Here is a 26,590-nt window from a genome sequence, read left to right on the forward strand (position 1 = left end):
CACTAAGTAAGGTTTTACTTACTGGGTGAGTCCGGGCCGCTCCCGTGGTCACGGGTCTGACGCCAGGACCTCACCAACAGCGCGCCAACCGAGGGGAAGCCGTGGTAGTGTAACTAGCCCGAGGTGAGTGACACTGGTTAGTTTGAGATCGGACCAGTAGGCGAGCACCCTCCCACCCTGGGCCCAAGACGCCGTTCTGCCCTAGCCACGACTCCTACCTAGATGGGTTTCTCGCTTGGTCGGCCACGAAGTGAAAATATCGCCTGTAGTGGCAACTAAGTACTCTTTGTATTCTCGCAACATCGATGTGTGTCCGTAGGGAACGAGCAGAATCCGGGAAGTTGTCGTATATGTTTAGGTTAAGGGAAAGTGTACTAGTCTGTAAACTAACAGTGGGTAACCACATGAGCAGAGGTAACGGACTGTGTTGTGAATCTCTCCTACAGTCACCATCGGTCATCATCTGTTCTCCTGCTTAAGTCACCTAGCAGTGGAGATATATGGCAAGACTCACCAGTGTTAGCGGGAGTCTTCCACCAGAAATCCGTGGGAATTTCGGTCCAAGTGTTGGACATTGTCGTTCGCAGTTTTTGGCGCCATTTCGTACAAGCACGTTACTTCGCCGTGAGGGAGGGACGAAGCCAGCAAGTGAGGGCGGGAACAAACTGTACCGAGCCGTGTTGTACGCCACCAAGGTCAGACCTTGGGAAGGTGGCTGTGGCTGATCTTCATCGCTACAGTGCTTCAGCTTCATGTGTGCATGTGGTAGTATGCTTGTGTTGGTCGGCCTGGTAAACTTGAGTGAGTACCTTTGTGTTGTATTGTTGATTATCTCTGAACCTGATTCGAGGTCAGGTGGTCCGCCCGCATTGTTTCTCTAACACCTGGTAGGTGAACGGGAAGTGTGTTCTTGAGATTCACCTAATTAGACGTCTTGTCAGTCAGAAGGCTTAAACTGAGCGTATGTGTGCAGACGTGATGTGTGTTTGGTCACACGGGAGAAACGCATTCAGCTTGTGTATTAAAGTCGTACAAGTGAGGGCCATCCGGAGTTATTATACTCCATACTGGTGTGGGGTTATGTGTTGATTACATTTATATGTATATAAATGTTTATGCCATTTCCCCGTGTCCACATGTGAAGTCCATTTCAGGAGAAGTCCCGTTCTGGTCATCATATTACGGTAGTGTAACAGTGATGTAACACCGGGAGCTTTCTTGGCAAAGGATATTGTGAAGTGTTACCAGTGTGTGTTTATATACAAGTGTACTGTGTGTTCCTGGGCTGTGACAAGTGTAATTTATATATATATATATATATATATATATACTTGGCTGAACAGTATATCGTAACTTGATGGATTTATGGTGAAGAGTGATTGACGCCGCTGTCGGGTGTGACAGCTGTTGAGTAGCGTACATTCATGAGAGTAATTACGATCCGTGGGATCGTTAATCACTTACCCAAGTTGATTAGGCGAGTCATTATCCCCTGAGTGTTCCACAGAGCGTTTAATAGCAGAGAGCTACGGGTGAGGTCAATGGATACCATATATAATGGTAGTGTCACAAGGCCGAGTGTGTTATTACTGTGGTGTTTCAGTAATTGTCAGTGCAGTGGGATGTAATTGGTTGGGCAGTGATTCTAAATGAGTTTTATTAGAACACTGGAGGGTTGTGATTTATGTGTCGTGGGTGAACTCGTCAGTCAGACCAGTAGTTGGTGTTATTTAGGTCTTCATCGAAGTCAAAGGATTCAGTGAGCGTTAATTGAGTAGAGGAATTAACGTCACACCAAGGGAACACCCATTGCTTGTAGACGTACTGTTGTGCGAGACAGTTTGAATTAATGTAGATGCGTTCGGGTTATTTACCTTCCAAGGGACAGCTAGTTGGTCGATCAAGGGATTGGAGCCAATCAGCCACTTCAGGTGAAGTCAGACAGTGGTGTAGGAGTTCCGGGAGAGCGGAAGTGTAGTGATTAGTTATCGGTCCGTGGGACAGTTAACTAGTCACCTGAGTTAATCGAGGTGAGTAGTGCCCCAGAGGGAATTCACTTTGTTGATGTTATAACTATTGAGTCAGTGTTGAGTGTAACGTATTCGTGTATAATTAATTATCGATCTGTGAGATAGTAACTTTTTTTTTATTTTTATAAAAGAATTACACAAGGTACAACATAAAGAAATAATACATAAAACACAGGACAAAGAGAACAATAAGGGAAAACACTAAAACGGGCACGGGATCAAGCACAGAAACAGAACGGTACAGAGAAATAGCACAAGAGATAAATTACATACAACATAGGCACACGACTACAAACACAGGGTGCAGAATAGTACATAATGTAACAAACTAGGCTGTTGTAAGAATTATCCAGAGTGGTTTATCGACAAAAGAGAATGGGAAGCTGAGCCGCATGGTGACCTGACCCCCAGGGGAATTCGCGGTGGAAATAACCGACGCTTTGTTCATAGCTGCGTATAATGAACCATCCTATAGTATTCAGTAATTTAGAGAAAATTAGCCTTTATTCATTTTGCATTAAAATTGTATTGTATAATAGTACTGGATACAATATCAAGAGTATTCTAATTATTGAGTTTAAGTCACCATCAGTGACGTCACGAATCAGATCTAACTTGTGAGGCGGAGTGACCAGCGGTCATAGGTCATCAGGGGTTGACAGGTCTACTATTTCTCAAAGTTTTAATAACCATCTTTGTGATCGGGAACAGCTCTTCCGTTAGAGGCTTGTGTAATTTAATTCAGTAAAATAATTCACCAGTCTGGATCAATTAAGTACAACAGAGGTTAATTGTTATAACTTAAACCTGGCTAGTAACTTGGTAAAACTTTGACTAGGCGGAAGGATACAATGCTCTGTCTGGGGTAGACCAGACAAGAGAGAGATCAGTGTGGTCACGGAAGCAGCTGGGAGAGGTCAAACATCTTACCTCTCCCCGAGACCAGCCCAACATCTTAGCTGGAAAACATCAAGGTATAGTTGCTATTGTTAATTATAGGGATAGTCTTCTCATTTGCCACTCAGGTCAAGTAGGGAGTGTTAAAGTGACAGGGAGTGAACATATTTAGATTTTGTTTTAGTTTTCTTTTAATAAATTAAATTTGTTAATATTTTGCATTTCATTATTTCCATGTGTTTTATGTGTAAACTTGTCCTGGTCACGTGGTCCACACGAGGTAAAGTTGGATTGGGCGCCGATTCTAACATCGAATCGGAATTATCATTACCGTGTAATTTATTCCACACTCAAGGTCATCGTATATAGTGGGGATCAAGCCCCTAGGTTGATTAATTAGCGTGATCGATCCAGACCTCGATCATTGCTCTTGTGTTACTGGTCTGGTGGTGGCAGCGTAGAGGCGACTCTAGGGTTTTGTTCAGAGCCTAGGTCACGTCATACTGGGTGTAGAATCCTAAGTCGGTCAATCGTCTTAGGACCACGTGGCGTGGAGTTGGCTTTGGTAAAAGTTTTGGAGTCCCTTGGTAGAGAATAAAAAGTAAGAATACGGGTAGAGGGAGTAGAAGGTAGAGAAGTAGTGAGAGGAACCAAAACCCGTGTTACAATGGTGCACAGCGGTGGTTTCAACAATTTTGTTTGAAATTGTTGAAAGGCTCACGCGTCTAGCCGTTCGAACACGTGTGCGGATGCTAAGGAGACAGCCGTGGGCCAGGATTAGCAGTGCGCCCCACAACAGTGCGTTTGAGTGGGGATTGGCGAATCTTGGGTCATGCGGGCTGATATGATTAAGGTTTAGTTAGTAAGATTAGGCTGTTAAAATTAGATTTATTGAAAAGGAGACCGCTCCGAGTTGATTGGACTGGGTACCATACTCGACCCATTGCAATTAATTCAGAGGTGTTGGGAGCCGCCATACTCTCAACAGCAGTTCCTTGAGGGCTGTCGGGGGCGGATATATCTGTGGGACGCCAGTAGATAGTCCGAGGGCGTTATTAGACGACCCAAAACGCTAGGAAAAACGTAATCCGTGAAGGGCGTTGCGGCCTCCGAGGGACGGACTAGTAACCTACCTAGCAGCGATTCAACAACTAAGTGATCGCACACTTAGTGGAGGTTGAGTCGTCCCTTGTCATAATTGTTGCTGAAAGCTGCGTGTCACTCTGTTGGAACCTAGAGGGTGTGGCCCCTAGGCTAGGTGTGGTACGGCGAGCCGGTAGGAACAATTATAAGATTAAGTCGAGTGCATTTTTGAATTAAGTATACTTCAATTTATAAAGTAATTTCCGTTTATTTTCATTGTTCTAGAGATTAATTTTTTTCCCTTACATTCAATCCCCGGTTAAAAATTTTTTTTTATCAAAGTGTTTAGCATTTTCTTGCATATTAGGCTAAGTGCGTACATTAAGTTTGGCTATTCCCTGTTGTATTAGTCTAAGTCAGAGGCGTTGTTGCTAGTGTAGTTAATCCTCTGGACTTAGGGCTATTGGTCGGTCACTATAGTAAGTGAAGGAGTTTAAAGGATAGTAAGTTGCGTGTAAATGTTATTTGTCCGCGGAATATTTCTAAGTATTTTGGGATAAGTTTTCGGCTAAGTCGATGTCGGAAAGTCGTTAACTGTAATTAATTTGTATTCGTGGGTTACGTGTATGATCTGGGCGTCATTAGGATTCCCCAGTCGATGCGCGTGATATTTTCTAGTTTTTACCAATAAGACGGTAGAATTGTGTTTTAGACTTAGAACTCTGTTTTCAGTAGAAACGTAGGTGGAAAATTTTCTAAGTCCAGCTTGGGCTAGAATCTGACTTTTTGGCGAAAATTCTAATTTTCATGTTTCGTGGATATTCTGGGGTCAGTATTACTCTCTAGTGCGCGCAAGGGACGTAATTCTGTCCGTAAGCATTAAACAGTGATAATTACATTTTTGCCGAATTTAGTTATTTTTTCGAGAAAATCGTGTTGTAATTTTGTCAGAGTCCATTTGAGGTGAAAATCTCGGATTTTGACGAAAATTCGAATTAGTGAGTGTTGAAACCGCCCGAAGTGTCAGTATTGTTCTGTATACAACGTCAGTAGTAAATAATAACGTATTTATATCTGGAAACGAGAAACCCAAATTTTTGTGAATTAAAGGAGTTTTGTGATATTTGGGGTGATAGAAATTTTTTTCCCTCGGAGTCAGAAAAATTGGCAGAGTCCAGCAATTGAGTAAAAACGCAGTTTTTGAAAAAAATTCAATTTTTAGTAAGCATTTATAGGTCCTGGGTGTCTATATTAATCGCTAGAGCGGGTTATTAACGTAAAACTAGTTATTTTCCTTCAGAACAAAAATTTTGATTTTTCAGCGTTTAAGCGAAAAAGCGCGGGACTTAGTTTTTTTCAGCGCAGCTGGTCCCGCTCCATCAGTCATCAGTGGCCACGCTGCTCACTTCAAGTGCGTTTAGTATTCAAGTACAGTAAATATTCTTTATTAATCCATCACGAGTGCTGCGCGTTAGTTGCGTTATCAGTTAAATTGTTTTATATAAATTAGATTCTTTAATTTTGTTAACGTAAAGGACTTAGGCTTCAGCAATAGACCTGCGGGATATTTCACGGTCAGACACGAGTGCGGGGCAGACACTCATTCATTGGATTCACTTCAGCGATTCTCTCGATAAATCGGTATATTTCCTACTTTGGGAATTTAGTAGTTGTTTCTTGATAAAGAGTTGTAATTTTTTTTTTATTATTTGTGTAAGGTTACGGTTGTAGTGAGTCCGGGTCGAGGGTGTACTAAAGGGTAGTTTAGAAGAGACGTGGCACACCAGGAATCACAGAATATGTTTAACCTAGATAATGACCAGTCAGTGGGGACCAGTGGGAGTGGAAGTGTAGAGGACAGCACCTCTTCCGACACCACTGGGGACCACCTAGGTACACCTCATCCGTCACTACAACAACCCCATCCTCAATTCCCATACCAACCCCATCCTCAATTCCCATACCAACCCCATCCTCAGTTCCCATACCAACCCTTCCCCCAACCCCAGGCCACTCCATACCCATTCCAACCCCAGGCCACCCCATACCCATACCCATTCCAACCCCAGGCCACCCCATACCCATACCCATACCCATTCCAACCCCAGGCCACCCCATACCCATACCCATACCAGCCCCAGGCCACCCCATACCCACCCCAACCTCAATCCACACCCCAACCCGAGGCCACCCACACCATACCTCAACCCCAACCCCAGGCCGCCACAGCCTTAGACAGGCAGATGCGCACGGAGACGCCGGGTACTCAGTTGTCGCCATACGTAGAGGCGTTAAGTAAAGGCGAGGGAGCCAAGCCGAGGAACTGTGGCGCGGGTTCATCAGGCGGGAAGCAGCCCTCAGCTGCAAGTTCGAGCCACCCTGCGCGGGGTACCAACAGAGATCCGCGGAGGTGTTACTCCTGCTGGAAGCGCGGGCATATACAGAGGGATTGCGAAGTCACTCCTACGAAAGCATGAAAGCAGGCTCCTAGTGATGGTAGGCCTACTTTTGAGGTGAAAGTGGAAGGTGTGAGATTGACAGCTTTTGTTGATACAGGAAGCCAGGCAACGGTAATTAAAAAGTCAGCCTTCAGCAATTTTAAGTATGCACGTCTTCAACGTTGCGCAAAGACATTAACAGCGGTCAATGGGGAAAAGATTGAGATCGTAGGTCAAGGTACAGTTAATTTTGAGATTGATGGGGCATTGCAGCCTCACACATGTACGATCGTAGAGAACCTTGATTTTCCTGGTCACATCTTAGTGGGAACTGATTTTCTGTCGCGATTTGATTATTCCTTGTCTGCTCAAAAAGGGGCTAGGAACTGCAGGTTGCAGTTGGGACAGACTTCCTACCCAGTGGAGATGATCGACCATCCCCCGGTTGTAGCTTCAATTAAGAGGAAGCTGAAATATAATGCGCACTATCCAAAATTGATTTTTAAGTCTCTTCCAGACACAATTAAGAGGTCATGCGCATTGCATGCATTGACCAAACAGAGTTGCCCACCACATTCTGTTAAATTTATTAAAGTAGCCGTGGGACGTCACATACAACCAGGTACCACCCTTCAGGTGGCTGGGAGATGTGATAGTTTATTAATTCCTCATCACTTAGTTGTAGTGCTCGATAAAGGTGCACTCATTCCAGTTGTCAATCTTTCACATAAGACTTTTCGCTTCAGGGCAGGTGATAGGGTATCTCAGGGAACCATGGTGGAGGACACAGAAATCTTTCACCATGAGTCAGCTGAGACGCCAGCCGTCACTGCACAATGTAGTGCACTAAATATGTTGAACACTAAAACACCATCCAAAGTACAATACCAGACGAGAAATGTTGCACAGAATGTAGAGGAAGTGGAAAAATTAATTTCAGCACTTGATTTGCAACATGTTGCACAGGCGGATAGGAAGGCACTGAGAGGAGTTTTACGAAAATTCCCGAAATTGTTTGCGACAGAGGATGACCAGATTGGTCTCCTTGATAAGATCGAGCACACCATTCCAACTGGTGACCATTTGCCTGTGTACACAAGACAGTGGAGGTTGCCGGAACAGGCAAAGAACATTATCAGGGAGGAGTGCCAGAAAATGTTGAGACAGGGCGTGATAGAGCCTAGTACGTCACCGTGGCTCTCTCCTGTTGTACTAGTTCGGAAACCGGACGGTAGTTATCGTTTCTGTGTTGACTACCGGAAGGTGAACGAATTAACTAAGGGTGATGTGTATCCGTTGCCCCGAATACAGGAGATAATAGATCAATTTGGTGCTGCTAAGTATTTCTCTACTCTTGACGCAAAATCGGCGTATTGGGCGATTCCGGTGGCAGAACAAGATAGGGAAAAAACAGCATTCTCGGATGGTAGGCACACTTATCAATTCCGTAGGATGCCGTTTGGTTTGAAGACAGCGCCTTCGTCGTTTCAGAGGGCCATCAACTTTATCCTTAGTCCGGTACTGGGTAGGCATTCTTTAGCGTACCTGGATGATGTTGTAATATATTCCAGGACGTTTGAGGAACACCTGCAGGACTTGACTGAGACTTTGAAGTTGTTAGATCAGGCAGGTTTCAGGCTGAATGTTCAGAAGTGCACCCTGGCGGCTCAGAAATTCAAATTTCTGGGGTTCCAGGTGTGCCCAGACGGTATCCGACCTGACCCAGATTCGTGCCGCGCCATTGCTGACATGCCTACTCCAAGGACAGCAAAGGACGTGCGTAGGTTTTTGGGGGCGGCCGGATATTTTCGTCGTCATATTGAAGGTTTCGCTGGCATTTCAGCACCCCTGACTGATCTGACAAAGAAAAATGCGAAGTTTGTGTGGAAATCAGAACATGACGAGGCCTATCGCAAACTGAAAGACCAACTAATCACGACACCGGTATTGGCTATTCCTGATTTTGAGAAAGAGTGGGAAGTGCACACTGACGCCAGCGGTATTGCTATTGGCGGGTGCTTAATTCAGCGAGACGCAGATAATTTACCCCATCCAGTAGCCTATTTCAGTAGGAAGGTCAAAGGACCTGAAGTTCGCTATTCAGCTACGGATCGGGAGGCACTGGCAGTAGTAGAATCAGTTAGGTATTTCGAGCCTTACCTATTTCAGCGGCATTTTGTAATCTACACAGACCATCTAGCGTTAACACACATATTTAAGAAGCGAACAAAATGCCCACGAATGTCACGCTGGTCTCACGAACTTTCGGCCCACTCATTCCAGATCTTGTACAAGCCTGGTCCAGCACATGTTGTGCCAGATACGCTAAGTAGAAATATAGCGGCAATGCAGATTAATGAAAATATTGAAACCATTCCATCAGATAAAATGAGAGAATACCAGATGAGCGAGCCTAGATGGAAAGAAATTATTGAGTATTTAGAGGGAGGAAAATACCCGAAAAAGAAAAAGAATTTACCTATTCATGATTTTGAGATGAAACAGGGCGTCCTGTATTATGTTAATAGCCAGAATGATAGGGCAGTATTTCAGCTAGTTATTCCGGACGCGTTGCGGTCATCAGCGTTAAAGCTTGCGCATGCTTCAAAAATTGCAGGGCATCCGGGGATCTTTAAAACGCACTTAAAAGCAAAGTCTCTATTTTATTTTCCAGGATTACTTTCTGAGGTAATCAATTTCGTGAAGTCGTGCCCTCGTTGCCAGAGGAGGAAAGGTACCCTTAAGGTACAAGCCCCACTTCAGGAATTTCCTGAAATTTGTGAACCGTTAGATCGTGTGGGGGCCGATCTGATTGATTTACACCACAGTCATTCAGGTAACAGATATGTGTTGGTGCTAGTTGACCATCTGTCTAGATACACTACACTAGTTGCATTACCTCAGAAGGATTCTCGTACGGTTGCAGATGCGTTCTTGCGTAGGTTCGTTACTGTATTCGGACCTCCTAAAGTTTTAGTCTCTGACCGGGGTCAAGAATTCAATGGGAATATATTTAGAGAAGTTTGTAAGATTTTAGAGACAACTTCGGCTTTTACAACGGCCTACCACCCACAAGCAAACGGAATGACGGAACTGACTAATCGTTCAGTCAAGGATATGCTTGCAATCCTTGCTGAACATGATGCAAACACCTGGGATGAACACCTACCCTATGTTCAGTTCGCCTTGAATACTGCCATCCACCAATCAATTAACACCCAACCACTTCATTTGTTTACTGGTAATTCATGCAATTTCCCGTCAGGTCTGCTTAACAGACATAATGTTGCATACGGGGAGGACTATCCTTCAGAGGTCCTTGGAAAAATGAGAAATGCATGGAATATTGCAGCTGAAGCGTCCAAGAAGGCACGGACTCGGTATGCTCATTTTTATGACAAGAAAGTGCGCCCTCTTGAGTTGAAGGAAGGAAGCCTCGTATTGAGAGTGAATGAGGCTGCGCCCGCCAATCAGAGCAGGAAACTAGCTCCGAGGTGGCGAGGACCCTATAGAGTAATTAAAAGGGCGGGGCCGGTTAATCTTGTTATAAAAGGAGTGTTCGAGGACCAGGTGGAAAGGACAATTCATGTAAATAAATTGAAACAATATCATGCTAGAGAGGAATTAGAACTGCCTTCAGCGGGTCTAGTTCCTGACTCAGCAGTGCTGACTCATGGCTTCACCGACGAGTCAGAAGATGAGGATGACCCTCTGTCATCGCTCATCAGTAGTCAGGTGCAGTCTCGCCACCCTATGGTGACGAGATCTCGCGCTGTACAGTAAAGTAACTTCCTTAGTTAGTATAATTTAGTATTGATTAGATTTTCCTGTAAAGGCAATGAGATGTACTATGTCTATACTTGACTCAGGTAGCAACTTTTACCGTGCTCTGGGGTTCCACCTCCACCAAACCCAGAGTATATCTATGCTTCCGCTGTGTTGTGTCTGTCTGTTCCCAGGTCTGATTGGTACACCGACCCAGTTGTTCCAGCCACACGTGAACCCTTGTCTGTAAAGACCGAGGGGGGAGGCACGTTACACAATGCCCTCCCCCCACTAGACCCAGTAACCCATACATCAGTTACTTTGGGGATGAGTGACTGTCCAAGAGTCACCCGGCCGACGCCTCACGTCACTAACGAGGTTGTCAGGGCCAGCGAGCTGTCCACATTATAGCAGTCACCGGAGGTGCCATACAACGCCGGGGTAGCTGTCTCGAGATCACCAATACCCACCTGCTGCGTCATCAAGACTGCAGCTATTCCAGCAGTGTTGGAGGAGAGGTCAAGAAATGGAAAGCACGTAGCAGTACTCAAGAATTTCGCCGGAAGATTAATGATTACGTCATCTGAAGTAACAAGAAAGCGGAAGTAAGGCGGTCACAGGTGGAAGGCACGGTTTCCCTACAGAGTACCGGGACTCGCCAATAGAAGGTCGCAAAATTGTCTCCTTTGGCCTAAAGTCGGCGGTACGAGGGTATACACAGTTGGTGTTTACGGCCTAGTAACCTGGTGATATCAAGAAACGCCTGAGATGACGTGAGCAATGATGGAAGACGAGATTCACCTGTTCTGCAAACAAGCAACCCGCCTCTACGACCTTCTGACACCACTCCTGCTAAGAGACACTGTTGGTACATCCAGTTCTGCTCTGCTGTGGTCATCTGCGCCGTCAAGTTTAACATCAAGACTGCCGTGTGAACTGTGATTGATATGAAGGCGTGTGGACTGTCGAGAGCAAGATTAATGGCCGAAGTAACAGTATTCTACAGCTGTCACTTGGCACTCAGCTCTACTACACTCTGTCGTCATTCAGTAGTACCGGATGGGAGTACAAGAGGACCAGGTATTGATGTCTACACATGAGAAGAAGCAAGATCGACACCGTCATCGTCAGCGACTACATTCAGCATCCAGCAGCATCGATTTTTTTTTTTTCGATTACTCAATATGAACAATTGATACAAACAACAAAGTTGGCTCTGAACATCTGTGTAAAGAACATCTGGACACTTTTGTTTAAATGTTGAAAAACAGATTTAGAATCAATACTTTTTAAATGTTGAAAAACAGATTTAAAATAATTCTGGTATAATATATGAAAATTTTACTCTATAAATTGGTCAGTAATCAAAATCGAAGCCCCTGTGTAATTGTCTCAGCCCAGAACAAACGGTTATGGAAAATTATGTTGTGCTATTTTTTGCAGAATGTTTGAACACAGGAGAGGCGGACCAATATAAACATTGACACTTCTAGTGAGTGAGAACACTTGGCTGTACAGTCAGCTGAAACCTGTGATATAGTATAGGAATTTTTTTTATATTTTTAGATACATGTAATAAACGTTAGGTGTGTTCCTTAGCATGTCAAGGTTGACATTGATGGGGAGTGGGTAGTACACGGATGTGAACTTGATAGTTCCGTAGTACGCTCCCGGATGACTGAAAGTTCAGTCTGATGATATAACTTTAATGTTTGTTTGAGCACGGTGTGGCCGGCTCTAGAGGACACATGGACTTGGCTAGTGAAGAGCCAAGAGAGTTTAATAGCTAGTTTTTGATGGTAGAGTAGGGACATGTTATTTAGCTATGTCAGTAAGGATAGGATGTATGTTTCCTGATGTTAGAGGATTGCTGTCAGTTGACAGCTGAGAAATTTATGAAATATGAACATGTTTATTATGATGTTGGACTATTATTTGTCGAATTTTATTAGTTAGGTTAGCTTTTGTTTGTGGCATGAGTTGAATTGTGGGTTTGGATACTAAACCTCGTGATTTTTTAACAAATTAACAAGGTTTACTAAGTGCTTGTGCGGGGGGGTTGTAACAAACTAGGCTGTTGTAAGAATTATCCAGAGTGGTTTATCAACAAAAGAGAATGGGAAGCTGAGCCGCATGGTGACCTGACCCCCAGGGGAATTCGCGGTGGAAATAACCGACGCTTTGTTCATAGCTGCGTATAATGAACCATCCTATAGTATTCAGTAATTTAGAGAAAATTAGCCTTTATTCATTTTGCATTAAAATTGTATTGTATAATAGTACTGGATACAATATCAAGAGTATTCTAATTATTGAGTTTAAGTCACCATCAGTGACGTCACGAATCAGATCTAACTTGTGAGGCGGAGTGACCAGCGGTCATAGGTCATCAGGGGTTGACAGGTCTACTATTTCTCAAAGTTTTAATAACCATCTTTGTGATCGGGAACAGCTCTGCCGTTAGAGGCTTGTGTAATTTAATTCAGTAAAATAATTCAACCAGTCTGGATCAATTAAGTACAACAGAGGTTAATTGTTATAACTTAAACCTGGCTAGTAACTTGGTAAAACTTTGACTAGGCAGAAGGATACAATGCTCTGTCTGGGGTAGACCAGACAAGAGAGAGATCAGTGTGGTCACGGAAGCAGCTGGGAGAGGTCAAACATCTTACCTCTCCCCGAGACCAGCCCAACATCTTAGCTGGAAAACATCAAGGTATAGTTGCTATTGTTAATTATAGGGATAGTCTTCTCATTTGCCACTCAGGTCAAGTAGGGAGTGTTAAAGTGACAGGGAGTGAACATATTTAGATTTTGTTTTAGTTTTCTTTTAATAAATTAAATTTGTTAATATTTTGCATTTCATTATTTCCATGTGTTTTATGTGTAAACTTGTCCTGGTCACGTGGTCCACACGAGGTAAAGTTGGATTGGGCGCCGATTCTAACATCGAATCGGAATTATCATTACCGTGTAATTTATTCCACACTCAAGGTCATCGTATATAGTGGGGATCAAGCCCCTAGGTTGATTAATTAGCGTGATCGATCCAGACCTCGATCATTGCTCTTGTGTTACTGGTCTGGTGGTGGCAGCGTAGAGGCGACTCTAGGGTTTTGTTCAGAGCCTAGGTCACGTCATACTGGGTGTAGAATCCTAAGTCGGTCAATCGTCTTAGGACCACGTGGCGTGGAGTTGGCTTTGGTAAAAGTTTTGGAGTCCCTTGGTAGAGAATAAAAAGTAAGAATATGGGTAGAGGGAGTAGAAGGTAGAGAAGTAGTGAGAGGAACCAAAACCCGTGTTACAATAACAACACCAGGCCTCCTAAACTACTGATGTAAAGGCAACATACAAAATTTCAGGAAACAAGAAAACAGAATTACAGTATATACATATACAGGGAAATACTAACGGTAATAACACAAAGAACAGAAAAACGTACACATAATAAAACAATGCACATGCACACACACGTCGTATACAACCACATAAGCAACACAAAGCAAAAACACATGGCACATGAAAGAGATAAATAACAGTAAATAATGGCAAAAAAACACCCAATACTCAGCAATACAAATACCCCTACAAATTCAAAAAGGGGTGACTAATAAATTACAGAGAGAAACACGCAACAAGCACCCATACCGGAAATAACATAATAAGATAAACCAACCCACACAGGGCAAACTGATCGGCCCACGCAGGAGCCAGGAAAGAATCACACCCATACACAAGCATTACCAAACCGAACACACAACCACAGTAGCAACCACACACACACACCCCGCCTAACCCCCACCGAGGAGGCCCACCGGAGGGCCGGGAACCACAGACAAACCGGAACAAGACCTACACAAACAACCCACAACCAACAACCAAGAGCCAGACCCACGACCACTCACCCAGAAGCATTCCCCATAAACATACGCACCCATAAACCAACCGCAAAAATCGCCCGGAAAAGCACGCTGCAGCCACCACCAGGTGTACCGCCCCCGAGGAGGCGTACACCGTCAGGAACGGAATGGCGAACCCTAAAAATTCCACCCTCACAAACAAAACCCGCCCATCCTCATCCATCTCCGTGTGAAGCACGGAGAAGGAAGCCCTCCTAGAAAATAACATAAGTGTCCCCTCGAAGGACGTCCTCGGCGGGTTTAGCACAACATGGAAATGCACACTCAAACACTGCAACACGGACACATTATGCACATGAATCAGAGCCACATCCACACGCTGCTCCTGCAGAACATCCAACAGGCCCAACTGGACCCCAAGATCGTTCAAACCCCGAACATTCAAAGATGCACAGACAACTGAGGGCGCCATCGGGAGAACCGCAGGACACCCCAAACCCGACGCGTCCCCAGGAGGACACATCCACCACCGGAGGCACACCATGGCGCACATCCGGTCGCACACCAGCCTGAACCCCAGGGCACTCACTACCGTCAACGCCGGGCACCGCACTGAGCCCCACGGAGGACACCTCCGCAGGCGCCCCAGTGCCCCCACCAACCGGAGCAGGGGCAGAGGCCCCCCGATGCACATCCTTCGACAGCACCACTACCAGGTCGCGATCACCCGGGGCAACCGCCCAATGAGGGGAGGAGGCACATCAGCAGGAGGCACAGCATCCAACACAGAAGGCACCACAGAAGACAACACACCCCCTATCCAACACTGAAATTGTCGGTATGCCAGGGGGGTGTTGTAGTGAGTCCACCCCAGGATCAGGATGAGGAGTCGCGACCCCAGCCTAGGCTCAGGATTGAATCCTTCAGCGAAGGAAATGTTTCATCTGAAGTCAAACAGATACCTGAGACGTCTCCCAGGATGGGGACTGTACAACCCGAGGGAGAAGTTACTCTAGAGCACCTGAAAGGTCAAGCCATGACTTTGAACCTCCAAGGTGCGAGGAAGGCCAGATTCGTGGCTGAGATGTGGAATACCCACCACGAAAGATTGACTAAGTTGGAGATTGCAAAGTTGCAATTCCAGGAAGAATTGGGGGAATCAAACCCCCTCCTGCTGCGCTTAACCCAGTAGTAGAGGCTCTGACAGTAAAGATGCTTCCATTGTCATCATTTGACGAAAAGGTCAATTCTATGGATGCATACCTAGATCGATTTGAAAGAATGGCGTCTGAAGCCAAGTGGAGAAAACACTTTGGGCATAAGAACTAGCTGCACTAATGAAAGGTCTTGCACTGGGACAGTTCCATGGTTTGGATCCCCAGCAGCTAAAGATAGAAATTATGACGTGCTAAAGATAGCACTCGTGAAGGGTTTTGGCATATCTGCCTATGGAATGATGGATGTATTCCGCCAGATCAAAATATATCCTGAGGAGACGTATAGGATGATGTTGCAGAGGCTCGAGTCCAGCCTGCACACATATTGCGAGCTTAAAAAGACTGTTGTCCCCGACGAGGGACATTTCTAAGAATTGATGATCAGGGAACAGTTTTTGCTCGCAGCTCAACGAGCTAAACTGAGAGAAAACGTGATAGTCTTTAATGAGCATATTTCTGAACAGGCAAATCTGTGGGCAGAGGTCCACAAGTCGACTAAGGGTAGTTCGACAGAGAGAAAACGGTTCGCTCAAGCCCCCAGGGGTGGAGCGAGACCTAAAGAAAAAATCTAAGGGAAGCCCTCAGATACCGAAGGGTCAGGGACCCAGGTGCTTCACATGCAACATGACAAGTCACCGAGCACCTCAGTCCCTGAGGGGCACTAAGCCTAAGCCTAAGAAGGTGACCAATGTACAGGTTGCAGTTATATATCCCTTTGGAGAAGGGGATTCCCTAAGAGGCACACCGGAGATAACTAAGGGATAAGTTAATGGGCAATGGACGAGTCTTTCGGGATAAAAGTGCTACCCCCTAACATGGTCAAGGACAGTCGGGTTGAGCCTGACAGTAGAACTAGCCGAACCTTCATGTCCAGTACCCAGATGGCACTAGTAAGGACATGGTAGAGGTGTCTGTTATGGTGGACACCCCATACATCAAGGGCAAGATAAAGGCTGTGCATTGTAAGCAGGCAGTCTATGGCCTTTTGATAGGAAATACTCCTAGTTTAGATGGTGGGAAAGTCTGGCTCAGAATATTAATAATAATAATAATTAAATTCGATAGCTGCGAAGGACAACCCTTTTTCTATAAAAAGGGGAAAATAAAAATAAATAAATATATTGAAATAAATCCAAGAATCAGTGCCTATGGATCTCTTAAGAAATAATATAATGTGAGAACCTTAAGTGAACTGTATATTGTTATTAAATTATTGAGCAGACTCGCACACACTCTTTGGGGGGTTGAAATAGTACAAAGGAACTACTATGTTACTTGCACAATGAAATAGATGCTAATTCACATCAAATGTAAGCCATCAAGATATCAAGAGTATCTGTAAATATTATATGGCAAATATAATGGTTAGTAAATATATGTGATCTTAAATTGAAGATCACGAATCAACTAAATGTTAGAAATTTATTACTAAGAAATTAAACAGCGGCTTAGCTGTATTGCAGGAATAGATGTACGCGTTAGGGCAGACACATCAACATGCTTGTCGTAACATGCTGTCGAGGTACACACGTAGAGGGGATGGTTATCTCTCCTCTGGTCGCTATGGCACAAACTGAAAACACAGTTAATATATAAGAGATGCCTATACCAAGGCGGATATACAACTATTTCTAATTGAAAGGTGGGGAAACGATCTAGCATAGGACTAACTTTTTGTTATTTGATGTTCATGCGTTTTGACGACGAACAGCCTACGCATTTGTCGCCTTGTGCTCACAATTTAACAAATATTTGTAGGATTTAACCGAATTACGCTCGCCGAGACGAGTGTCTGTTGGTTGACTGAGTCACTCCAAGACCCTGACATCCACTGCTGTAAGGATGAGGCTAGTACGGGCTGGTGAAATAAGTGAACTGCTAGACACTGCTTGTTGCCAGCAATATGACTGCTGTCGCTCTCCTCTTCCCTCTCCAGTCTCCCCAGTGCATGCTCAATAGCATGGAGAGTTGATACATAGAATTCTTCTCCTATTAATTATTTAACCACGCAAGATATCAATGCTAGGATTCATTGTAGAGGAGCTAATATTCTTTGCATTCTCGTCTTATCATAATTAAGGAGGCATAATGCCAGATATGAAAAGTTGTTAAATGTCAACAAATCTTTTTTGACTAGTTGTGTATGAAAAGGGCTGCAATTGTGCCAAGTTTCAGTATTGCAGCCAAAATAGAAAAGGAGATTTTAGTTTTTTTCAACGAATTTTACACATTTTTAAATCGTGTGTAACTATTACACACGATTTGTGTGTAATAGTTACAACCCCAAGTTTTAAATGAAACAATTTTTATGACACTTTTCTATCACATTAGCATATAATAAAAGGATCTGTAAAACGGTTTTTTTAAATTAAATACGTTTAGTTTTACTAATACAAATAGTCAAATTTCAATAAAAAATTATGCAAATATATCATGGTTTATTACTATCATAAAATTAATAAATGAACGTAGGAAAAAATGCTTTTTACATATTTGTAGAGACAAACTCTACATGTAAGGTGTAAATTTCAAGTAAATTGAATAAAAAATTAAAGAGTTATATAGGAACGTTTATGTACTTGAAACTAAATAAGAAAAAAATATAGTCTAAGGTTCTGCCATTTGTGGCTGAAGTTGACATCAACAAATTTCCTTCAAAATTGGTACCCCTTACAGATAAGCTTACGCGCAGTAAGGTGTATAAGTTTCATGTAAATCATTCGATAAACAAATAAAAAAAATAAAAAAATAACAATTTTTTTTAAATAACTAATTAGTAAATATTTTTATTATTTGCTACTGTGATACCTGAGAGTCATAGACATGATTTCAGTTGACACTTGTGTTTGATGTTAATTTTTGACCATTTTGAATTTTTTTTGACACATAATTCAATATTTGTTTTTTCCCTTCCTATTTATGCTACGATACTGAGACTTGGATCAGATGAAACCCTTTACATATACAACTCGTCAAAAAAAGTGTGATTGAAATCGAACTAGTTTTCATTTATTGCATGTTTGGCACTGATGCCCCCTTAATATGAAACGGAGTTCATAGAGACTAAAGGAGAATTTTGTTCCTCCATGATTCTCTGTGATAACAGTGGGTACTGTTACATAGTGATCCTCAGCTAATAACGCTATATTATTTGATCACTGGTTGACACAGTATCAGTTAATAATTCTTAGGAAAGAATATTGATATAAAGGGAGAATAGAACTTAATTCTCTGAAATTTATGTTATCTTTCCCTCTGCCGAGTTGTCTGACACAACATCGCCATGCTGTAGAAATAATTATGCAGTTGGAAACGAATTTATATTGTTATTCTACAAATTAGCAATATTAGTAAATTACTGTTGTTAGTACAAGGATGATTTTTTGAAGAACTAAAAAGGATGAATAAGTGTTGGATATTTCCAACATAGAGAACCAGGTGGGTCTGTCCTGTGGAAATGACCCAGAGGAAAAAGAGACAAGAGAGAGGAAGGACAAGCCAGCTGGTGATGACACCAAGCGCCAGTTGGCTGGTTGAGTAGAGACCACCGCTACCCTGGCCAGAGAACAGGGGGCAACAAGTGAAAGGAAAATGAAACAAGCCTTCTCTCTTTGGTCAACAGAAAATGAGAACTGGCTCAGGTGGACCCAAGCAGTCCTTGCCAGCTAACGGCGACATCACGCGCCCGCCAGCTAGCCGAGTCAAGGACGCCACTGCCTAGGAGAAGGAATAGGAGCAGCATATTGAAGGAAAATGAGGCAGTTCTTCTTTCATTTCACAGAAAACGGAGGTGAACCCAGCAGGACGGATGTGACATAGATCAGCTGATCATGCCACAACCCGCCAACCAGCTAGACCTGTGAGGGTTAATGCTGCTCAGGAGAATAAACGTCTGATTGACGTTAATGCTGCTTCCACCGGTGGTAAAGCTAAGGCAGCTGTGATTCCCACAGGTGAAATGAATATGCAACCCCACTCAGTCATGCCCCAGGAAAATCACTTGTTCAAACGAGTGGTTGCTGAGAGTTGGAAGAAAGAGCAGGTCAGTGACCTTGTGCTCAGTGAGGTGAGAGGTCTGACAGCAGATTAGGAGACCTTTGCCCAGATAACTCATTTATTAGAACAGCCCAGTCTGAGAGTGACAGATAGACTGGAAGAAAGGTCCTGTCATCCGGAAGAAACGACAGACTGTTAACTGTCGGAATTGAGTTGGTTGGATCGGGAAAGAGTGTAGAATGTACCTCACCGGTAAATCCACTCCAGTGTGCTACCCATGTGACTAGCATGACACAGACTAAGGATGGAAGTGCAAGGTCTGATGAAAGGGAAGGTTGTGAGGTGTGGAACCGGCCTAAGACTGTACCCCAGAACCGAGCATGACCCCTTCCTAGTGTCAGGCAGCACCATCCTGGACTAACCGGTGATATAACATCATGCCCCACAGACCACCGATGAATTAGAAAATTGAGAAACACCCACACTCAACACTCAGCCGCTTGTGCACCTGGGCGTGCAGCAGTAGAAACTGACTGGTGTGGTGGATAAAATTTTCTTCCAGATAATTTCATTTTTAAGTGTGAGGTGATGTGAGTGTATGGACAACCCGTCCTCTTAAAAATAACGTCACTTTTCGCTCATATGCTCGCTATGGCCAAATGTGGATGTAATTTGAAATGAAATCGACTCACAAAAGTGATGTACTGTCAGGTTTACTGTTTAAGTTGTCTGGCTTACTCGGCAAGGTTAGAAGAGGAAACTTTCAATTAATGTTTTTCATAAAATTTTGAAACTTTATGAGAATTTCCTGCCCACCTAGCCTACCAGAGGACCCTTAACTTACTGTTGTTGAAAAAAAAATCCCAAATTTATTTACATTTTTTTCATTTTCAAATTACGACCACTTTCGGCCATACGGGCAAACGGCCAAAAGCGATGTTATTTTTAAGAGGACAGCTTTCGATTTCACCAGCTTTGTTGAGGTGTGAGTGTTTTTGGTGATGATGTTTTTATGTACTCTAGGCTGAGTTGGATTGTTTTATGTATCACTGGATGATAAGTTGCCAATTTAGCTATTTCATCGGCATTTTCATTTAATGGTATTTCAACATGGGATGGGATCCAATTTAGGATGATGTTGAGTCTTTTGCCTTTAGCTACTGCTCCAAGATACAAAATTGTGGTAATTATTTCCATGTTGTCTTTTCACTGATTTTGTTATATTTGAAGTGCAGCTTTTGATTTTGTGTGTATGATTGCATTTTTAGTGTTTTGTACAATCACATATGTGAATGCCTGTTGAATGGCAAGCAGCTCATTTTAGTTTGATGATATTGGTCCTCTCCGTCTTCAATATGCCTGTTCACTGTTCGTGCAAAGAGCAGCGCCAGCACTCTCATATTCTGCGTCTACCGATCCGTCTGTGAAAATGTGGGTGGCACCTGCTACTGCAATGCTGCTCATTTGCTTTTCTATAATGTGCCTTAGGATTGTTGGATCATAGGCAGCCTTTTTCACCAAAAGGCTTTCAATTACTATTTTGAAGATAGGCTCTTCCCACGGTGGGGAATAAGTGTAGTTTGGGTGTGGTTGATCACTTCCTCTATCAAGAATCATGCTTTTTAATTGAAGTCTGTTTAGGACATTTCCCACTCTGGCAGCCCAAGAGTTTCCATTGTTTTGGCCAAGTCCAACTACCAAGGCCTGTTGTACTGGGACTGGATCAGGGGAAATAATTATCTTACTGATAATCGTAGCTGTTGAGATATTCTTTCTTGATGAGAGGGAAACCCCATTTCCAGTCTTAGAGTTTCAAGCCTGGTCCACATAGGAGCTCCCAGGGCAGCTCTCATAGCATTGTTTTGGGCAACTTCAAGATTTTCCCACTGTTGTTGTGATAGACCTGTGAGTGCAGGTGCGGCCACTGTTGTAATAGTCGATCACTGATCTGACTGCCTGTACATAGTATGTGGGAAGTACTTGCAGATTGGCTCCTCCAGAGAGGGAGGTTAGCGACCTGAGGATTGCCGTCTGGGCCGCAGTTCTCTCTCTTAAGTAAGTGACCTCAGCATTAAAATTTATGTGTGTGTCCAGGATTATTCCTAGATACTGATAGGTGTCCACCCATTCAATTGGTTTACCCTGTAATGTGAGTTGGATGTTGGGCCTCGCTATTTTAATGAGCATGGCTTTTGTCTTTGTGGGGTTGAGTTTGATACCAATCTGTTTTGCCTCTTTACTGATGGAGTCTTAACATTTGGGTGCAAGGTGCACCGCATCCCTTCCTTTTATGATGCTGACAAAGTCTTCCACGTGGTTTAGCAGCCTGCAGTGATGTGGGAGTTTCAACTTTATTATTCTTTCCATTAAACAGTTGAAGAGAAGTGGGCTGATAATGCCTCCAATTGTGGTGTACCATTTTCATGTCTTTTGTATTCAAAGACTGTGCCATGAAGATTTACCTTTACCTCTCTGTTTATGCAACAGTTTTTGGTCCAGAAGAGCAGGTTGCCTTTGATCTCTTTGTTGATGAGGCAGCAGAGAATAGCTGGGGAGCTAGCCAGTTCAAAGGCTTTCTCCAGGTCCAGGAATATCAGCATTCCTGGTCTGTCAATCAAGTGGGCTAGCAGAGTTGTAATACATTCCACTGTGTCTGTCACTCTGTCACATTCCACTCTGTCGGCTATTATCCCGATTGTTTCATCCACAGGTACGTTGGTAAACATTCTGGATTGTGGATGAAACAATCGGGATGATAGCCGACAGAGTGTATCGTGATCCGGCCTGTACTCCTCTTGACATACCAGAAAATATTCTAAGGAAACTACTCCAAGCTTGTACTAAAGAGGCACCCTTCTTGAGCCCGGATGGACACATGTATAAGCAAGTAGATGGGGTCGCCATGGGTTCTCCCCCTAGGTGTCCTGTTTGCAAACTTCTACATAGGTACCATCAAGCAAAAAGTCTTAGTCGACATGAACTTGAAACCGGCCATATACTGCAGGTATGTTGACGACATTTTTACACAGGTACGTTATGTCAGACATCTGCAGGAGCTGAAGGAGGCATTTGAGCAGAATTCTGTGTTGCGTTTCACTTACGAGATGGAGAAGGATGGGAAGCTTCCCTTTCTAGATGTAACAGTCATTGAAAGGAGCGGAGTTTTCCACACTGCAGTCTACACTAAGGAAACAAACATAGAAATGTGCCTGAATGCCAACAGCGACTGCCCAGACAGGTACAAGAGGAGTGTTGTTAACGCATATGTCGACCGTGCTCTCAGCCACAGCTCAGAATGGAAGCAAGTCGACAAAGAACTCTGTAGGGTATGGCAGGTCCTAGTCAACAACGGCTTCTCCAATGGTTTCGTGGAAGACATCATAAGAAGGAAAGTGAAACGCCATGCAACCTCTGCAGAGACAACTAACACAACACCTATATCCCCTATTAGACTATTTTACAGGAACTTCTTTTCCACAGCTCATAAAACGGAGGAAAGGGTCCTGAAAGATATTGTTAGTGGAAACGTTATCCCTACAGACAAAAATCAGAAGATACAACTGACAATTTACTATAAAAAAATAAAAACGGCCAGCCTACTCATGAGAAACTCTCCAGACACAAAGCAGAACGCTTTAAAAGAGACTAACGTCGTCTATGCCTTCAAATGCCCTCTTGGGGACTGCAAGCCTCAAAAAACTCAGTATATAGGCAAGACAACAACATCTCTTTCCAGGCGTTTAACGATGCATAAGCAACAGGGCTCAATTAAGGAACATATAGTCTCTTCCCACAACCAAACCATCACCAGAGAAATCTTAGCAAGCAACACAGAAATCATCGATAGATACAGGGATAGCAGGCGGCTTGACGTCTGCGAGGCACTACACATCAAGAAGTCAACACCAGCAATCAACAACCAATTAATGCACAACTATATTCTACCCACTTCAAGACTCCGCTCCAATATAGAAGCATCAAGAAATATGGGCCAATAAAAATCGGCCTTCTGCAGTTACCTACCTTTAATACCCATTGTTTCGTGTTCTGTCTTGTGTAAAAAGTTTATTTTCACCTCATCCAAAACTATTGTAACATGTCACCTCACCCAAATGTAGGTATAAAAAAAATGAAGATGTTTAAGCTCTATTCAGTTAAAGTTGTGTGCGTGTGTGTAAACTCAAGTCTTTGAAAATGTAATAAGTTTTACGAAACGCGCTCAAGTGTCGCGTCAGACTAGAAATAAAAATGAATTTTTTAGAATTGATTTTTGAATTACCATCAACAGTGGAAAGAAACGTAAGAAAGATCGAGAAAATTCGTATTAGAATTATTAGTCTTACTTTTTCGGTCATATTTAATAATATATGTCTACAGGAAAGACTGCAAATAAAATATACTAACATATATATAAATATATATATATATATATATATATATATATATATATATATATATATATATATATATATATATATATATATATATATATATATATATATGTCTATGTCGTACCTAGTAGCCGGAACTCACTTCTCAGCTAATTGTTTTTCGACTACCTAACCTAACTTTTTCGGCTACCTAACCTAACCTAACCTATAAAGATAGGTTAGGTTAGGTTAGGTAGGGTTGGTTAGGTTCGGTCATATATCTACGTCAATTTTAACTCCAATAAAAAAAATTGACCTCATACATAATGAAATGGGTAGCTTTATCATTTCATAAGAAAAAAATTAGAGGAAATATATTAATTCAGGAAAACTTGGCTTATTAGGCAAATCGGGCCTTGCATAGTAGGCTGAGAAGTGCGTTCTGGCTATTAGGTACGACATCTATATATATATATATATATATATATATATATATATATATATATATATATATATATATATATATATATATATATATATATATATATATATATATGTCGTACCTAGTAGCCAGAACTCACTTTTTGGCCTACTATGTAAGGTCTGATTTGCCTAATAAGCCAAGTTTTCCTGAATTAATAATTTTTTTCTATTTTCTTTCTTATGAAATGATAAAGCTACCCATTTCATTATGTATGAGGTCAATTTTTTTTTATTGGAGTTAAAATTAACGTAGATATATGACCGAACCTAACCAACCCTACCTAACCTAACCTAACCTATCTTTATAGGTTAGGTTTGGTTAGGTAGCCGAAAAAGTTAGGTCAGGTTAGGTTAGGTAGGTTAGGTAGTCGAAAAACAATTAATTCATGAAAACTTGGCTTATTAGGCAAAACGGGCCTAATAAGCCAAGTTAGCCAGAACGCACTTCTTTGCCTACTATGCAAGGCCCAATTTGCCTAATAAGCCAAGTTTTCATGAATTAATTGTTTTTCGACTACCTAACCTAACTTTTTCGGGTACCTATTCTAACCTAACCTATAAAGATAGGTTAGGTTGGGTTGGTTAGGTTCGGTCATATATCTACGTTAATTTTAAATCCAATAAAAAAAAAATTGACCTCCTACATAATGAAATGGGTAGCTTTATCATTTCATAAGGAAAAAATTAGAGAAAATATATTAAGTCAGGAAAACTTGGCTTATTAAGCAAATCGGGCCTTGCATAGTAGGCTGAGATGGGCGTTCTGGCTACTAGGTACGACATATATATATATATATATATATATATATATATATATATATATATATATATATATATATATATATATATATATATATATATATATATATATATATATATATATATATATATATATATATATTGTTTCAGATTCTTTACTTTAAAATGCATAACGTTTCGAATACTTCTCGTATTCATCATCAGATCTAAAAGAAAAAACAGAAATCACAATCAAATAACTGGTAAACAAAGAACTCATACTGAATATAATTGCCTATCAAAGAAAGGAAAATGCTTAAAAAACAAAACACTTAAGCGCACTTAAAGTGATCAATAAAAATAAAACTTATTAACTGTCACATATATTAAAGCTAATTTAAAAATCCATTAAACTACAAGATGAAATTTATAACTACTAAAACAAACCATTCTATCATGGGTTCAACACTAATGTTTTTAGGAAACCAACCTTTACTGGTTTAGGTTTAAATTTTAATTCTTTTGTTCCTGATATTTTTAAGAAAAATGCAATTAACACTCTACTGAATAGGGCCTTTGTTTTATGTTCTAATTGGAATAACATTGATCAAGAAATTAATTTTCTTGTGAAATTTTTTTCAAATAATGGTTATCCTTTGCATATGGTTTATACCTTTATAAGGAATTTCTTAAATAAGAAGTTTCACCCATCGTGTAGGATTACTACAGTGGAAATGGATCTTAAATATATTAAATTACCATTTTATGGCACTATTAGCTTTTCTGTAAGGAGTCGTTTGAGGAGACTGTTGCAGCAGTGTTATCCTCAAGTAGACTTTAGATTTATTTTTGTCAACACAAATACCATAGGCTCTTATTTTAAATTTAAAGATAAAGTGCCTACCCCCTTGTGCTCAAATGTCGTATATATGTATAATTGTTCCAGCTGTAATGCTGGATATATCGGGAGTTCCATTCGGAACTTTAAGATTAGGATACTTGAGCACCGGGGATTATCTTTTAGGACTGGATTACCATTGTCTAAACCAGCATTTTCGGAGATTAGAAACCATTGTTATGAGTTTGATCATTCTCTGCTGGAATCTGATTTTAAAATTCTGGACACTTGTATGAATGGCCAGTCAGATTTGAGAGTAATGGAATCCTTATATATAAAGGAGCTGCGGCCTCTTTTAAATAGCAACCTTTCAGCTGTTCAATTGTACACTGTATAGTGCACAGTAGGCTCTGTAATTTGATTTATAGTTCATTTTGGTAGTTTAATTTTATTATAATTTTGTTTATTTTACCCTGTCTTTGCCCTTTCTTACTTATTTCAAGTCTTGACATTGTACATTAATTTAATCTTTTATTTAGGATATATAATACATTTTTTGGTATTTAATTTTATTTAATATTTGAGTTTTTTTTATAAAATTTTGGTTAGTACTTTATAATAGTCGTTTATTCTGTTTGTATTTTACATACATTTTTTGTAGATTTGTAGTCATTATATAAATATTTGTTAGAGTGTTTAGTATCTATGTGTTAGGTATCAAGTTTCACTTCTGATCACTTCACATTAGTTTAATGAATGGTTTGTTTTAGTAGTTATAAATTTCATCTTGTAGTTTAATGGATTTTTAAATTAGCTTTAATATATGTGACAGTTAATAAGTTTTATTTGTATTGATCATTTTAAGTGCGCTTAAG

Source organism: Procambarus clarkii, chromosome 34, assembly GCF_040958095.1.
Source record: "Procambarus clarkii isolate CNS0578487 chromosome 34, FALCON_Pclarkii_2.0, whole genome shotgun sequence".
Taxonomy (NCBI): domain Eukaryota; kingdom Metazoa; phylum Arthropoda; class Malacostraca; order Decapoda; family Cambaridae; genus Procambarus; species Procambarus clarkii.